Consider the following 13620-nt stretch of genomic DNA (forward strand, 5'->3'; position numbering starts at 1 on the left):
TCCCCGCCTCTGATTACCCGCCTCTGATTCCCCATTTCTGATTCCCCGGCTCTGATTGCCCACCTCTGATTCCCCGCCTCTGATTCGCCAGCTCTGATTCCCCGCCTCTGATTCCCCGCATCTGATTCCCTGCCTCTGATTCCCCGCCTCTGATTCCCCATCTCTGATTCACCGCCTTTGATTCGCCACCTCTGATTCCCCATATCTGATTCCCCACCTCTGTTTACCGGCCTCTGATTCCCCGCCTCTGATTCTCCATATCCCATTCCCCGCCTCTGAATCCCCATCTCTGATTCCCGGACTCTGATTCCCCACCTCTGATTCCCGGCCTCTTATTCCCAGCATCTGATTCCCGGCCTCTGATTCCCGGCCTCTGATTCCCCGCTTCTGACTCTGATTCCCTGCCTCTGATTCCCCATCTCTGATTCCGCACATCTGATTCCCTGCCTCTGACTCCCCACCTCTGATTCCCCATATCTGATTCCCGGCCTCTTATTCCCAGCATCTGATTCCCGGCCTCTGATTCCCGGCCTCTGATTCCCCGCTTCTGACTCTGATTCCCTGCCTCTGATTCCCCATCTCTGATTCCGCACATCCGATTCCCCGCCTCTGATTCTCCATATCCCATTCCCCGCCTCTGAATCCCCATCTCTGATTCCCGGACTCTGATTCCCCACCTCTGATTCCCGGCCTCCTATTCCCAGCATCTGATTCCCGGCCTCTGATTCCCGGCCTCTGATTCCCCGCTTCTGACTCTGATTCCCTGCCTCTGATTCCCCATCTCTGATTCCCCACCTCTGTTTACCGGCCTCTGATTCCCCGCCTCTGATTCTCCATATCCCATTCCCCGCCTCTGAATCCCCATCTCTGATTCCCGGACTCTGATTCCCCACCTCTGATTCCCGGCCTCTTATTCCCAGCATCTGATTCCCGGCCTCTGATTCCCGGCCTCTGATTCCCCGCTTCTGACTCTGATTCCCTGCCTCTGATTCCCCATCTCTGATTCCGCACATCTGATTCCCTGCCTCTGACTCCCCACCTCTGATTCCCCATATCTGATTCCCCGCCTCTGTTTCCCCGCCTCTGATTCCCCGCCTCTGTTTCCCTATATCTAATTCCCCACCTCTGATGCCCCAACTCTGATTCCCCGCCTCTGATTCCCCAGCTCTGATTCCCCGCCTCTGATTCCCCGCATCCGATTCCCCATATCTGATTCCCCGCCTCTGATTCCCAGCCTCTGATTCCCCAGCTCTGATTCCCCGCCTCTGATTCCCCGTTTTTGATTCCCTGCCTCTGATTCCCCGCCTCTGATTCCCCATCTCTGATTCACCGCCTTTGATTCGCCACCTCTGTTTCCCCATATCTGATTCCCCACCTCTGTTTCCCCGCCTCTGATTACCCGCCTCTGATTCCCCATTTCTGATTCCCCGGCTCTGATTGCCCACCTCTGATTCCCCGCCTCTGATTCGCCAGCTCTGATTCCCCGCCTCTGATTCCCCGCATCTGATTCCCTGCCTCTGATTCCCCGCCTCTGATTCCCCATCTCTGATTCACCGCCTTTGATTCGCCACCTCTGATTCCCCATATCTGATTCCCCACCTCTGTTTACCGGCCTCTGATTCCCCGCCTCTGATTCTCCATATCCCATTCCCCGCCTCTGAATCCCCATCTCTGATTCCCGGACTCTGATTCCCCACCTCTGATTCCCGGCCTCTTATTCCCAGCATCTGATTCCCGGCCTCTGATTCCCAGCCTCTGATTCCCCGCTTCTGATTGTGATTCCCTGCCTCTGATTCCCCATCTCTGATTCCGCACATCTGATTCCCTGCCTCTGATTCCCCACCTCTGATTCCCCATATCTGATTCCCCGCCTCTGTTTCCCCGCCTCTGATTCCCCGCCTCTGTTTCCCTATATCTAATTCCCCACCTCTGATGCCCCAACTCTGATTCCCCGCCTCTGATTCCCCAGCTCTGATTCCCCGCCTCTGATTCCCCGCATCCGATTCCCCATATCTGATTCCCCGCCTCTGATTCCCAACTATGATTCCCCGCCTCTGATTCCCCAGCTCTGATTCCCTGCCTCTTATTCCCTGCGTTCTATTCCCTGCCTCTGATTCCCCGCCTGTGATTCCCCATCACTGATTCACCACCTCTGATTCCCCACATCTGATTCCCCATATCTAATTCCCCGCCTCTGTTTGCCCGCCTCTGATTCCCCGCCTCTGTTTCCCCATATCTGATTCCCCGTCTCTGAATCCCCAACTCTGATTCCCTGCCTCTGATTCCCCAGCTCTGATTCCCCGCCTTTGATTCCCCCCGTCTGATTCCCAGCCTCTGAATCCCCGTGTTTGATTTCCTGCCTCTGATTCCCCGCCTCTGATTCCCCATCTCTGATTCACCGCCTCTGATTCCCCACCTCTGATTCCCCATCTCTGATTCCGCACATCCGATTCCCTGCCTCTGAATCCCCAACTCTGATTCCCCGCCTCTGATACCCCATCTCTGATTCCCCACCTCTGATTCCCCGTGTCTGATTCCCTGCCTCTGATTCCCCGCCTCTGAATACCAGCCTCTGATTCCCCATATCTGATTCCCCGCCTCTGATTCCCTGCCTCTGATTCCCCAGCTCTGATTCCCCGCCTTTGATTCCCCCCGTCTGATTCCCAGCCTCTGAATCCCCGTGTCTGATTTCCTGCCTCTGATTCCCCGCCTCTGATTCCCCATCTCTGATTCACCACCTCTGATTCCCCATCTCTGATTCCCCACCTCTGATTCCCCGTGTCTGATTCCCCGTGTCTGATTCCCTGCCTCTGATTCCACGCCTCTGATTCCCCATATCTGATTCCCTGCCACTGATTCCCCGCCTCTGATTCCCCATCTCTGATTCACCACCTCTGATTCCCGGCCTCTGATTGCCCACCTCTGATTCCCCGCCTCTGATTCGCCAGCTATGATTCCCCCCCTCTGATTCCCCGCGTCTGATTCCCCGCCTCTGATTCCCCAACTCTAATACCCCGCCTCTGATTCCCCAGCTCTGATTCCCCTCCTCTGATTCCCCGCATCTGATTCCCTGCCTCTGATTCCACGCCTCTGATTCCAGGCCTCTGATTCCCAACCTCTGATTCCCCACCTCTGATTCCCAAAATCTGATTCCCCGCCTCTGTTTCACCGCCTCTGATTCCCCGCCTCTGTTTCCCTATATCTAATTCCCCACCTCTGATGCCCCAACTCTGATTCCCCGCCTCTGATTCCCCAGCTCTGATTCCCCGCCTCTGATTCCCCGCATCCGATTCCCCATATCTGATTCCCCGCCTCTGTTTCCCCGCCTCTGATTCCCCGCCTCTGTTTCCCCATATCTGATTCCCCGCCTCTGATTCCCAACTATGATTCCCCGCCTCTGATTCCCCAGCTCTGATTCCCTGCGTCTGATTCCCTGCGTTCTATTCCCTGCCTCTGATTCCCCGCCTGTGATTCCCCATCACTGATTCACCACCTCTGATTCCCCACCTCTGATTCCCCATATCTAATTCCCCGCCTCTGTTTGCCCGCCTCTGATTCCCCGCCTCTGTTTCCCCATATCTGATTCCCCGTCTCTGAATCCCCAACTCTGATTCCCTGCCTCTGATTCCCCAGCTCTGATTCCCCGCCTTTGATTCCCCCCGTCTGATTCCCAGCCTCTGAATCCCCGTGTCTGATTTCCTGCCTCTGATTCCCCGCCTCTGATTCCCCATCTCTGATTCCTCTGATTCCCCGCCTCTGATTCCCCATCTCTGATTCCTCTGATTCCCCACATCTGATTCCCCATCTCTGATTCCGCACATCCGATTCCCTGCCTCTGATTCCCCAACTCTGATTCCCCACCTCTGATTCCCCTGCTCTGATTCCCCGCCTCAGATTCCCAGCATCTGATTCCGGCCTCTGATTCCCGGCCTCTGATTCCCTGCTTCTGATTCTGTTTCCCTGCCTCTGATTCCCCATCTCTGATTCCGCACATCTGATTCCCTGCCTCTGATTCCCCACCTCTGATTCCCCATATCTGATTCCCCGCCTCTGTTTCCCCGCCTCTGATTCCCCGCCTCTGTTTCCCAATATCTAAGTCCCCACCTCTGATTCTCCAAATCTGATTCCCCACCTCTGATTCCCCAGCTCTGATTCCCCGCCTCTGATTCCCCGCATCTGATTCCCTGCATCTGATTCCAAGCCTCTGATTCCCTGCCTCTGATTCCCAACCTCTGATTCCCCACCTCTGATTCCCCATATCTGATTCCCCGACTCTGTTTCCCCGCCTCGGATTCCCCGCCTCAGTTTCCCCATATCTGATTCCCGGCCTCTGATTCCCCGCCTCTGATTCCCCGCCTCTGATTCCCTGCCTCTGATTCCCCATCTCCGATTCCACACATCTGATTCCCTTCCTCTGATTCCCCGCCTCTGATTCCCCGCCTCTGATTCCCTGCCTCTGATTCCCAACCTCTGATTCCCCACTTCTGATTCCCCATATCTGATTCCCCGCCTCTGTTTCCCCGCCTCTGATTCCCCGCCTCTGATTCCCAACTCTGATTCCCCGCCTCTGATTCCCCAGCTCTGATTCCCCGTGTTTGATTCCCTGCCTCTGATTCCCTGCCCTGATTCCCCATCTCTGTTTCACCGCCTTTGATTCGCCACCTCTGATTCCACATATCTGATTCCCCGCCTCTGTTTCCCCGACTCTGATTCCCTTCCTCTGATTCCCAACCTCTGATTCCACACCTCTGATTCCCCATATCTGAGTCCCCGCCTCTATTTCCCCATATCTGATTCCCCGCCTCTGATTCCCCAACTCTGATTCCCCGCCTCTGATTCCCCAGCTCTGATTCCCCGACTCTGATTCCCGGCGTCCGATTCCCTGCCTCTGATTCCCCGCCTCTGATTCCCCATCTGTGATTCCCTGCCTCTGATTCCCCGTGTCTGATTCCCTGCCTCTGATTCCCCGCCTCTGATTCCCCGCCTCTGATTCCCTGCCACTGATTCCCTGCCCCTGATTCCCCACCTCTGATTCCCCATATCTGATTCCCCGCCTTTGTTTCCCCCCTCTGATTCCCCGCCTCTGATTCCCCATATCTGATTCCCTGCCTCTGATTCCCCAACTCTGATTCCCCATCTCTGATTCACCACCTCTGATTCCCGGCCTCTGATTCCCCATATCTGATTCCCTGCCACTGATTCCCCGCCTCTGATTCCCCATCTCTGATTCACCACCTCTGATTCCCGGCCTCTGATTGCCCACCTCTGATTCCCCGCCTCTGATTCGCCAGCTATGATTCCCCCCCTCTGATTCCCCGCGTCTGATTCCCCGCCTCTGATTCCCCAACTCTAATACCCCGCCTCTGATTCCCCAGCTCTGATTCCCCTCCTCTGATTCCACGCATCTGATTCCCTGTCTCTGATTCTACGCCTCTGATTCCAGGCCTCTGATTCCCAACCTCTGATTCCCCACCTCTGATTCCCAAAATCTGATTCCCCGCCTCTGTTTCACCGCCTCTGATTCCCCGCCTCTGTTTCCCTATATCTAATTCCCCACCTCTGATGCCCCAACTCTGATTCCCCGCCTCTGATTCCCCAGCTCTGATTCCCCGCCTCTGATTCCCCGCATCCGATTCCCCATATCTGATTCCCCGCCTCTGTTTCCCCGCCTCTGATTCCCCGCCTCTGTTTCCCCATATCTGATTCCCCGCCTCTGATTCCCAACTATGATTCCCCGCCTCTGATTCCCCAGCTCTGATTCCCTGCGTCTGATTCCCTGCGTTCTATTCCCTGCCTCTGATTCCCCGCCTGTGATTCCCCATCACTGATTCACCACCTCTGATTCCCCACCTCTGATTCCCCATATCTAATTCCCCGCCTCTGTTTGCCCGCCTCTGATTCCCCGCCTCTGTTTCCCCATATCTGATTCCCCGTCTCTGAATCCCCAACTCTGATTCCCTGCCTCTGATTCCCCAGCTCTGATTCCCCGCCTTTGATTCCCCCCGTCTGATTCCCAGCCTCTGAATCCCCGTGTCTGATTTCCTGCCTCTGATTCCCCGCCTCTGATTCCCCATTTCTGATTCCTCTGATTCCCCGCCTCTGATTCCCCATCTCTGATTCCCCGCCTCTGATTCCCCATCTCTGATTCACCGCCTCTGATTCCCCATCTCTGATTCCCCACCTCTGATTCCCCGTGTCTGATTCCCCGTGTCTGATTCCCTGCCTCTGATTCCACGCCTCTGATTCCCCATATCTGATTCCCTGCCACTGATTCCCCGCCTCTGATTCCCCATCTCTGATTCACCACCTCTGATTCCCGGCCTCTGATTGCCCACCTCTGATTCCCCGCCTCTGATTCGCCAGCTATGATTCCCCCTCTCTGATTCCCCGCGTCTGATTCCCCATCTCTGATTCCGCACATCTGATTCCCTGCCTCTGATTCCCCACCTCTGATTCCCCATATCTGATTCCCCGCCTCTGTTTCCCCGCCTCTGATTCCCCGCCTCTGTTTCCCAATATCTAAGTCCCCACCTCTGATTCTCCAAATCTGATTCCCCACCTCTGATTCCCCAGCTCTGATTCCCCGCCTCTGATTCCCCGCCTCTGTTTCCCTATATCTAATTCCCCACCTCTGATGCCCCAACTCTGATTCCCCGCCTCTGATTCCCCAGCTCTGATTCCCCGCCTCTGATTCCCCGCATCCGATTCCCCATATCTGATTCCCCGCCTCTGATTCCCAGCCTCTGATTCCCCAGCTCTGATTCCCCGCCTCTGATTCCCCGTTTTTGATTCCCTGCCTCTGATTCCCCGCCTCTGATTCCCCATCTCTGATTCACCGCCTTTGATTCGCCACCTCTGTTTCCCCATATCTGATTCCCCACCTCTGTTTCCCCGCCTCTGATTACCCGCCTCTGATTCCCCATTTCTGATTCCCCGGCTCTGATTGCCCACCTCTGATTCCCCGCCTCTGATTCGCCAGCTCTGATTCCCCGCCTCTGATTCCCCGCATCTGATTCCCTGCCTCTGATTCCCCGCCTCTGATTCCCCATCTCTGATTCACCGCCTTTGATTCGCCACCTCTGATTCCCCATATCTGATTCCCCACCGCTGTTTACCGGCCTCTGATTCCCCGCCTCTGATTCTCCATATCCCATTCCCCGCCTCTGAATCCCCATCTCTGATTCCCGGACTCTGATTCCCCACCTCTGATTCCCGGCCTCTTATTCCCAGCATCTGATTCCCGGCCTCTGATTCCCGGCCTCTGATTCCCCGCTTCTGATTGTGATTCCCTGCCTCTGATTCCCCATCTCTGATTCCGCACATCTGATTCCCTGCCTCTGATTCCCCACCTCTGATTCCCCATATCTGATTCCCCGCCTCTGTTTCCCCGCCTCTGATTCCCCGCCTCTGTTTCCCTATATCTAATTCCCCACCTCTGATGCCCCAACTCTGATTCCCCGCCTCTGATTCCCCAGCTCTGATTCCCCGCCTCTGATTCCCCGCATCCGATTCCCCATATCTGATTCCCCGCCTCTGATTCCCAACTATGATTCCCCGCCTCTGATTCCCCAGCTCTGATTCCCTGCCTCTTATTCCCTGCGTTCTATTCCCTGCCTCTGATTCCCCGCCTGTGATTCCCCATCACTGATTCACCACCTCTGATTCCCCACATCTGATTCCCCATATCTAATTCCCCGCCTCTGTTTGCCCGCCTCTGATTCCCCGCCTCTGTTTCCCCATATCTGATTCCCCGTCTCTGAATCCCCAACTCTGATTCCCTGCCTCTGATTCCCCAGCTCTGATTCCCCGCCTTTGATTCCCCCCGTCTGATTCCCAGCCTCTGAATCCCCGTGTTTGATTTCCTGCCTCTGATTCCCCGCCTCTGATTCCCCATCTCTGATTCACCGCCTCTGATTCCCCACCTCTGATTCCCCATCTCTGATTCCGCACATCCGATTCCCTGCCTCTGAATCCCCAACTCTGATTCCCCGCCTCTGATACCCCATCTCTGATTCCCCACCTCTGATTCCCCGTGTCTGATTCCCTGCCTCTGATTCCCCGCCTCTGAATACCAGCCTCTGATTCCCCATATCTGATTCCCCGCCTCTGATTCCCTGCCTCTGATTCCCCAGCTCTGATTCCCCGCCTTTGATTCCCCCCGTCTGATTCCCAGCCTCTGAATCCCCGTGTCTGATTTCCTGCCTCTGATTCCCCGCCTCTGATTCCCCATCTCTGATTCACCACCTCTGATTCCCCATCTCTGATTCCCCACCTCTGATTCCCCGTGTCTGATTCCCCGTGTCTGATTCCCTGCCTCTGATTCCACGCCTCTGATTCCCCATATCTGATTCCCTGCCACTGATTCCCCGCCTCTGATTCCCCATCTCTGATTCACCACCTCTGATTCCCGGCCTCTGATTGCCCACCTCTGATTCCCCGCCTCTGATTCGCCAGCTATGATTCCCCCCCTCTGATTCCCCGCGTCTGATTCCCCGCCTCTGATTCCCCAACTCTAATACCCCGCCTCTGATTCCCCAGCTCTGATTCCCCTCCTCTGATTCCCCGCATCTGATTCCCTGCCTCTGATTCCACGCCACTGATTCCAGGCCTCTGATTCCCAACCTCTGATTCCCCACCTCTGATTCCCAAAATCTGATTCCCCGCCTCTGTTTCACCGCCTCTGATTCCCCGCCTCTGTTTCCCTATATCTAATTCCCCACCTCTGATGCCCCAACTCTGATTCCCCGCCTCTGATTCCCCAGCTCTGATTCCCCGCCTCTGATTCCCCGCATCCGATTCCCCATATCTGATTCCCCGCCTCTGTTTCCACGCCTCTGATTCCCCGCCTCTGTTTCCCCATATCTGATTCCCCGCCTCTGATTCCCAACTATGATTCCCCGCCTCTGATTCCCCAGCTCTGATTCCCTGCGTCTGATTCCCTGCGTTCTATTCCCTGCCTCTGATTCCCCGCCTGTGATTCCCCATCACTGATTCACCACCTCTGATTCCCCACCTCTGATTCCCCATATCTAATTCCCCGCCTCTGTTTGCCCGCCTCTGATTCCCCGCCTCTGTTTCCCCATATCTGATTCCCCGTCTCTGAATCCCCAACTCTGATTCCCTGCCTCTGATTCCCCAGCTCTGATTCCCCGCCTTTGATTCCCCCCGTCTGATTCCCAGCCTCTGAATCCCCGTGTCTGATTTCCTGCCTCTGATTCGCCGCCTCTGATTCCCCATCTCTGATTCCTCTGATTCCCCGCCTCTGATTCCCCATCTCTGATTCCTCTGATTCCCCACATCTGATTCCCCATCTCTGATTCCGCACATCCGATTCCCTGCCTCTGATTCCCCAACTCTGATTCCCCACCTCTGATTCCCCTGCTCTGATTCCCCGCCTCAGATTCCCAGCATCTGATTCCGGCCTCTGATTCCCGGCCTCTGATTCCCTGCTTCTGATTCTGTTTCCCTGCCTCTGATTCCCCATCTCTGATTCCGCACATCTGATTCCCTGCCTCTGATTCCCCACCTCTGATTCCCCATATCTGATTCCCCGCCTCTGTTTCCCCGCCTCTGATTCCCCACCTCTGTTTCCCAATATCTAAGTCCCCACCTCTGATTCTCCAAATCTGATTCCCCACCTCTGATTCCCCAGCTCTGATTCCCCGCCTCTGATTCCCCGCATCTGATTCCCTGCATCTGATTCCAAGCCTCTGATTCCCTGCCTCTGATTCCCAACCTCTGATTCCCCACCTCTGATTCCCCATATCTGATTCCCCGACTCTGTTTCCCCGCCTCGGATTCCCCGCCTCAGTTTCCCCATATCTGATTCCCGGCCTCTGATTCCCCGCCTCTGATTCCCCGCCTCTGATTCCCTGCCTCTGATTCCCCATCTCCGATTCCACACATCTGATTCCCTTCCTCTGATTCCCCGCCTCTGATTCCCCGCCTCTGATTCCCTGCCTCTGATTCCCAACCTCTGATTCCCCACTTCTGATTCCCCATATCTGATTCCCCGCCTCTGTTTCCCCGCCTCTGATTCCCCGCCTCTGATTCCCAACTCTGATTCCCCGCCTCTGATTCCCCAGCTCTGATTCCCCGTGTTTGATTCCCTGCCTCTGATTCCCTGCCCTGATTCCCCATCTCTGTTTCACCGCCTTTGATTCGCCACCTCTGATTCCACATATCTGATTCCCCGCCTCTGTTTCCCCGACTCTGATTCCCTTCCTCTGATTCCCAACCTCTGATTCCACACCTCTGATTCCCCATATCTGATTCCCCGCCTCTATTTCCCCATATCTGATTCCCCGCCTCTGATTCCCCAACTCTGATTCCCCGCCTCTGATTCCCCAGCTCTGATTCCCCGACTCTGATTCCCGGCGTCCGATTCCCTGCCTCTGATTCCCCGCCTCTGATTCCCCATCTGTGATTCCCTGCCTCTGATTCCCCGTATCTGATTCCCTGCCTCTGATTCCCCGCCTCTGATTCCCCGCCTCTGATTCCCTGCCACTGATTCCCTGCCCCTGATTCCCCACCTCTGATTCCCCATATCTGATTCCCCGCCTCTGTTTCCCCCCTCTGATTCCCCGCCTCTGATTCCCCATATCTGATTCCCTGCCTCTGATTCCCCAACTCTGATTCCCCATCTCTGATTCACCACCTCTGATTCCCGGCCTCTGATTCCCCATATCTGATTCCCTGCCACTGATTCCCCGCCTCTGATTCCCCATCTCTGATTCACCACCTCTGATTCCCGGCCTCTGATTGCCCACCTCTGATTCCCCGCCTCTGATTCGCCAGCTATGATTCCCCCCCTCTGATTCCCCGCGTCTGATTCCCCGCCTCTGATTCCCCAACTCTAATACCCCGCCTCTGATTCCCCAGCTCTGATTCCCCTCCTCTGATTCCACGCATCTGATTCCCTGTCTCTGATTCTACGCCTCTGATTCCAGGCCTCTGATTCCCAACCTCTGATTCCCCACCTCTGATTCCCAAAATCTGATTCCCCGCCTCTGTTTCACTGCCTCTGATTCCCCGCCTCTGTTTCCCTATATCTAATTCCCCACCTCTGATGCCCCAACTCTGATTCCCCGCCTCTGATTCCCCAGCTCTGATTCCCCGCCTCTGATTCCCCGCATCCGATTCCCCATATCTGATTCCCCGCCTCTGTTTCCCCGCCTCTGATTCCCCGCCTCTGTTTCCCCATATCTGATTCCCCGCCTCTGATTCCCAACTATGATTCCCCGCCTCTGATTCCCCAGCTCTGATTCCCTGCGTCTGATTCCCTGCGTTCTATTCCCTGCCTCTGATTCCCCGCCTGTGATTCCCCATCACTGATTCACCTCCTCTGATTCCCCACCTCTGATTCCCCATATCTAATTCCCCGCCTCTGTTTGCCCGCCTCTGATTCCCCGCCTCTGTTTCCCCATATCTGATTCCCCGTCTCTGAATCCCCAACTCTGATTCCCTGCCTCTGATTCCCCAGCTCTGATTCCCCGCCTTTGATTCCCCCCGTCTGATTCCCAGCCTCTGAATCCCCGTGTCTGATTTCCTGCCTCTGATTCCCCGCCTCTGATTCCCCATCTCTGATTCCTCTGATTCCCCGCCTCTGATTCCCCATCTCTGATTCCCCGCCTCTGATTCCCCATCTCTGATTCACCGCCTCTGATTCCCCATCTCTGATTCCCCACCTCTGATTCCCCGTGTCTGATTCCCCGTGTCTGATTCCCTGCCTCTGATTCCACGCCTCTGATTCCCCATATCTGATTCCCTGCCACTGATTCCCCGCCTCTGATTCCCCATCTCTGATTCACCACCTCTGATTCCCGGCCTCTGATTGCCCACCTCTGATTCCCCGCCTCTGATTCGCCAGCTATGATTCCCCCCCTCTGATTCCCCGCGTCTGATTCCCCATCTCTGATTCCGCACATCTGATTCCCTGCCTCTGATTCCCCACCTCTGATTCCCCATATCTGATTCCCCGCCTCTATTTCCCCGCCTCTGATTCCCCGCCTCTGTTTCCCAATATCTAAGTCCCCACCTCTGATTCTCCAAATCTGATTCCCCACCTCTGATTCCCCAGCTCTGATTCCCCGCCTCTGATTCCCCGCATCTGATTCCCTGCATCTGATTCCAAGCCTCTGATTCCCTGCCTCTGATTCCCAACCTCTGATTCCCCACCTCTGATTCCCCATATCTGATTCCCCGACTCTGTTTCCCCGCCTCGGATTCCCCGCCTCAGTTTCCCCATATCTGATTCCCGGCCTCTGATTCCCCGCCTCTGATTCCCCGCCTCTGATTCCCTGCCTCTGATTCCCCATCTCCGATTCCACACATCTGATTCCCTTCCTCTGATTCCCCGCCTCTGATTCCCCGCCTCTGATTCCCTGCCTCTGATTCCCAACCTCTGATTCCCCACTTCTGATTCCCCATATCTGATTCCCCGCCTCTGTTTCCCCGCCTCTGATTCCCCGCCTCTGATTCCCAACTCTGATTCCCCGCCTCTGATTCCCCAGCTCTGATTCCCCGTGTTTGATTCCCTGCCTCTGATTCCCTGCCCTGATTCCCCATCTCTGTTTCACCGCCTTTGATTCGCCACCTCTGATTCCACATATCTGATTCCCCGCCTCTGTTTCCCCGACTCTGATTCCCTTCCTCTGATTCCCAACCTCTGATTCCACACCTCTGATTCCCCATATCTGATTCCCCGCCTCTATTTCCCCATATCTGATTCCCCGCCTCTGATTCCCCAACTCTGATTCCCCGCCTCTGATTCCCCAGCTCTGATTCCCCGACTCTGATTCCCGGCGTCCGATTCCCTGCCTCTGATTCCCCGCCTCTGATTCCCCATCTGTGATTCCCTGCCTCTGATTCCCCGTGTCTGATTCCCTGCCTCTGATTCCCCGCCTCTGATTCCCCGCCTCTGATTCCCTGCCACTGATTCCCTGCCCCTGATTCCCCACCTCTGATTCCCCATATCTGATTCCCCGCCTCTGTTTCCCCCCTCTGATTCCCCGCCTCTGATTCCCCATATCTGATTCCCTGCCTCTGATTCCCCAACTCTGATTCCCCATCTCTGATTCACCACCTCTGATTCCCGGCCTCTGATTCCCCATATCTGATTCCCTGCCACTGATTCCCCGCCTCTGATTCCCCATCTCTGATTCACCACCTCTGATTCCCGGCCTCTGATTGCCCACCTCTGATTCCCCGCCTCTGATTCGCCAGCTATGATTCCCCCCCTCTGATTCCCCGCGTCTGATTCCCCGCCTCTGATTCCCCAACTCTAAAACCCCGCCTCTGATTCCCCAGCTCTGATTCCCCTCCTCTGATTCCACGCATCTGATTCCCTGTCTCTGATTCTACGCCTCTGATTCCAGGCCTCTGATTCCCAACCTCTGATTCCCCACCTCTGATTCCCAAAATCTGATTCCCCGCCTCTGTTTCACCGCCTCTGATTCCCCGCCTCTGTTTCCCTATATCTAATTCCCCACCTCTGATGCCCCAACTCTGATTCCCCGCCTCTGATTCCCCAGCTCTGATTCCCCGCCTCTGATTCCCCGCATCCGATTCCCCATATCTGATTCCCCGCCTCTGTTTCCCCGCCTCTGATTCCCCGCCTCT

This window comes from Narcine bancroftii, chromosome 8 (genome assembly GCF_036971445.1).
Source record: "Narcine bancroftii isolate sNarBan1 chromosome 8, sNarBan1.hap1, whole genome shotgun sequence".
In the NCBI taxonomy this organism is placed as follows: Eukaryota; Metazoa; Chordata; class Chondrichthyes; order Torpediniformes; family Narcinidae; genus Narcine; species Narcine bancroftii.